This window comes from Catharus ustulatus, chromosome 20, assembly GCF_009819885.2.
Source record: "Catharus ustulatus isolate bCatUst1 chromosome 20, bCatUst1.pri.v2, whole genome shotgun sequence".
NCBI lineage: Eukaryota > Metazoa > Chordata > Aves > Passeriformes > Turdidae > Catharus > Catharus ustulatus.
The window spans coordinates 4,554,644-4,559,378 of record NC_046240.1 but is presented as its reverse complement, the minus strand read 5'-3'; positions in this window follow the sequence as shown (position 1 = coordinate 4,559,378).

Genomic DNA, 4,735 nt, shown 5'->3' with positions numbered 1-4,735 from the left:
CTCGGCCGGCGGCGGGGCTGGGCCGGCTCTCGGCTGGGCCGGCTCTCGGCTGGCTTTACCCGGCGTCATCCGCCGGCCCTGCCCACCGCCACGGCCCCCCCGGCACCCACCTCCCGCTCCCAGCCGGCAGCCAGGGCCAGCCCCGCTCCCCGCCCGCACCCACCCGCACCCAAGGGTGGCGTTTGGGAAGGGGCGCCCGGCAGAGGAGAGCTTGGGCTGCGAGGGACCCGGCTCTGCCTGATGTGAGAGTCCAGCTTGGGACAAGGGATCTTTCTTAGACACTGCCTTATAACCACAAAGTCATTCCCAAACTGCTCGGCAGTGCCTTGCATCGTCAAATCCTAGAATCATTTACATTGGAAAAGACTTCTAAGATCATAACCCCTTTCAATGAAGAAATTGCTCCTAACACCCGATCTAAATCTCCCCTGGCACAACTTGAGCACATTTCCTCTTGTCCTGTCACTCGTTAACGGATCCCATCCTGACAATGGGAAGGTGTCTCCCGGGATGATCCCTGCGCAGGTACCCAGGGCTTGATGAGCTCCGACACACTGGGGTGTCGGCTGGACTCTGGGCAGTGTTTAGTGAGCATTTGCACCTTGTTAGCCCTTGGCTGGGTAGCGGAGGGGCTGGCAGGGCCAGGAAGGCTGTCCTGACTCCCCTGGGTGAGCAGCATCTGGCAGCACATCCATGCCAAGCTCCAGAGCATCACTCCACCTTCCCCAGGAGCTGCAGGGGATATCACTGCCATAAACTGCTGTTAGACCCATCAGAGAAAGCTGATGACGAGAGCAGCTGGGCTGCCACAGCCTCCCCCCGAGCATTTTGCTCCTGGGAGGTCTGAAAAACAAGAGACTCAAAAACCAGAATGTGCCCAAAATCCATCGCAAACTGGCAAGCAGAGTGGCCAAGGAGTTGTCAGGTCCCTCCAGACTCTGCCACTGAGGATTTCCTGCCTCTCGAGACTGCTGGGAAGACTGGCCAACCTTTTACAAAGCACACTGAAATTAGAAAGCCTAAATTATTCCTGCCAGGGTGAAATCAGCACAGAGGGGAGCAAACACGGGAATTCATCCCACAAATTTTCTTCCAGGGAGAAGGCTCTGGAGATGCCACCAGGAGCGCAGTTTTTTATTGACTGACCAAAGACAAAACTCAAACAAAGATGGGATTAAATCCCCGGGTGGGAGGAAGGAAGTGGAGCCATGATCCTCACTGCGTTTGTCTTTATTGGTAATCCTATCAGGCAGGCAATCGTTAGCGTATGGATAATTGTATTCTTAGCAACAACCAACCACGGTACTTATCTCCCCTTCTCCCGCAGAGCTTTGCATTTCCTGGGTCCCATTTCAGAGCTGCTCTAGAGCTCAGCCAAATCACCCGGAGATTGGCAGCGTCACAGCAGCTTTTTCGATGTTATTTGGCCCCTTCTGCCCCTAGTTGCCCTAATCCCAGTAGCCATGAAGGCATCATCCCGAGTCCAGAGCATCACTTGCCTTTGGAAGCTTCCTCTGAGCCCTGGGAATTGCTCATGGCCAGAGACAGAACCAGGGTGGGGAAGTTGCAGGGTCTGGGTGCTTGCTCCTGTGCTCACACGGACTGCCAGTTTTGGGCACAAAGAGGAATTCTGGGCGAGACTGAGACAAACTGGCCATGGGAGCTGCTAATAGGGTGACACGGGGTGTTCTGGTGTTACACACACCTCCAGCTGCCACAGCGCCTTTGATTACCGCCAGCACCCAGGGCACCTCCTGCTCTTTCTCCCTGGCAGGATAAATTTTCCATGGCTCTTGGTTGGAAGTGTGTTGGAGGGTGTTTGCCCGCTCAGGAATGCAGCAGCATGTGGCTTGCATTAACCCAGCAAGGAGACAGAGCACTTCAGCCAGCACCCTCCCGAGCAGGATTTATCACTGCCTTAAAATAAGAAAAGCTAGTCCTGACAGCTTCTCCTGAGGCTGGAATTCCTGGCAAGGGAATCAACAGGAGCTTCAGAAGCAGCAGCTCCTGGCTCTGGACCTGCAGTGATTCCCTCTCCGGTTGCTGGAACCTGTGGCACTCACAGGAATTGTGAGAGCTGCAGGGTTTGGATGTCTGTGAAAAACAACACTCCTGGTCTTGAGAGCAACAACCCGGAGCAGCAAGGACACATCTGCCAGAAAAGCCACTCCACCTGAGCCAAACTCATGCAGTAACGAGGTGACAGGATCAGCAACAGAGCTCAGCTCCCCATGTCCACACTTGGGGTGAGAGCTGCTGCAGGATGTAATCTGGTGGGGATGATACCCCAAGCAGAATTTGGGCACAGCAGGTCCCATGTGATGCCAGTTTGTCCCCTGCATGGCTCTCCAGAGGGAACTGATGGAGTAAACTCAGCCTGGTCCCTGGCCAGAGCTCTGGCTGGGAGGCACAGAGGTATCTCTGGGGTTCCCTTATCAATTTACAAGGCACGAGTGATGCTTCATCATGCACACTGCAGGGCGGGAGGGGATGGATTCACACACCGGCTCAGCCAGGCAGGCTCCCAGCCAGGGATCTCCGCCCTGGGCCTGCTCGCCAGCCCCAGCAGCGACGAGCTCGGAGTCTGCTGCCACGGGGGGCTGGGGGAAGGGCTCACCTGGGCACGGCACCCCCGCCCCAGCCCCGGTCCAGGCTCGGGCTCGGGCTGAGCCCGGAGCGGGGCAGCAGAAGCAGCAGCAGCAGCTGGAGCGCGCTGCCCTCTCTCGGGAGAAGGACAGCCCTGCAGAGCAGCGAGAGCAGGGGATGGATGGGGACAGTCCCCGAGAATCCCGGCAGAGCAGGGGATGGATGGGGACAGCCCCCGAGAGCCCCGGCAGAGCAGGGAGAGCAGGGGATGGATGGGGACAGCCCCCGAGAGCCCCGGCAGAGCAGGGGATGGATGGGGACAGCCCCCGAGAGCCCCGGCAGAGCAGGGAGAGCAGGGGATGGATGGGGACAATCCCCGAGAATCCCGGCAGAGCAGAGGATGGATGGGGACAGCCTCCGAGAGCCCCGGCAGAGCAAGGGCTGGCTGGGTACGGTCCCCAGAGCCCCGGCCCCGCACAGAAGCCGCTTTCACACGGCTGCCAGCTCCGGGCCGCAGCCAAGGGCGGCAGCAGCTGAAGAGCTTTGCCAACAAAGGGGGATTCAGGAGAGCCGCGGTGACAACTGCTCCCGGAACAGCCCCGGCACGGAAAGCGCTGCGCTGCAGATCTGCCTGCGGGAGGGACTGAGCCAGGCTGGCCCCTGTGCCCGGGACACTGCGGGTGGCAGCGCTCCCGGGATGCAGGAATGGGGTGGGACCGTCGGGAGAGCCTTCTACAGGCACAAAAGGATCTGATCTAACACAGCACACGCTGTCGGTGTCCGGCAGCCTGTGAGCTGTACAGGCAGGTGCCGTTCCGAGGTCCTCTGCTTCCCTCCCACACAAAGCAAGGAGGTCACTGAGTTCCAACACCCGCCTCTGCATCCCAGCCATAACCCAAGTGAGGCTCCACAAGCCCCTGTGCAGTGAGGTGTGCAGATAATTGCTGGTTTCCAAAGGGAAAAGACAGGATATTTTGTTCCCAGATCCTCCCAGAATTCATTTGCCCTCACATAAAATTTGAGCACAGACCAGTCTTATAACTGCTCCAAACTCGGATTATTTCTGCAATCCCCACTCTCTCTCAGAGTCATGGATACATTTTTCCTTGCCAAGAACACAGCCCTCTCTGTCTTGATGCCAAAAATGAGAAGCTGTCCCAAGAAACTGCCCTGTTTCTTCAGGCTTGGAGTCACTCCCCTACCTGGCTGGCTTCTCATTTGTCTTCTTACATCTGGCTGTGTGCTTGCTCAGGGATATTTGGGTTCAATCCACAAATGGCAGAGCTCAGCTCAGGGGTGGGGATTGCTGTACCTTGCTTCCACTGAAAGAAATGATCCAACCCAAGAGCTCTCCTGGAAGTATTTATTTCTAGATCTTTTCCCTAAGCTCCTGTCAGTACCCCCTCTGCTTGTGAGGCCTCTGCTCTCACCCATACAGCTCTTCAACAACTTAATTCATTTTGCAATCTAATCCCTGACCCAGGACAGGCTCTGAGTTGCTGTTGGGGGCTTCAAAGTCTGAAACCAGTACAACTCGCCTTGCCCTTGACAGCACACTGTCACAAACTGATATTCCAAAAGCTCCTGGATACTGGCAGCCGTTCCAGCCCCAGCTGCAGAGGAGCAGCTGAGCAATGACACAGCCTTGGGTCTGAACGAGGCAGTGCTGCAGCAGCAAAGCCTGGCCCACCTCTCCCTGTCAGCACAGCTGGGACAGAGCTGCTTCAGCTGCCCTGCCCCTCCAGCTCCAGGCAGGATTTGTTCCCATGGCATCCCCAGTCCCAGGCTCTCTGCTGGAGGACAGGATGTACAGGGGCACAGGCATCACACACAGGTGGGAGCACCAGGTCTCAGACCAGAAGGCACATGGAATCATTATTCCCCTCTGAACACACTCCAGAGGAGGTGAAGCCCTGCAGAGGAGTTTTTATGTGCCTTGAAGGAAAAAATGTGCTGCAAGCCTGTTCATTCAACTCCAAACCAGCCTTAAGCTGCTCAGTGCCATGCCTGGCACTGCAGGAGGGACTGGAGACAGGAGATATGGAGCCCTGCTCCTGCTTTCCAACTGCCACAAAAGAAAAAGCAGGAGCTATTTGTTTCTGCATCAGGCTGGAAGAAAGGAGCAGGAACATTGGCAAAGGTGCAGCAC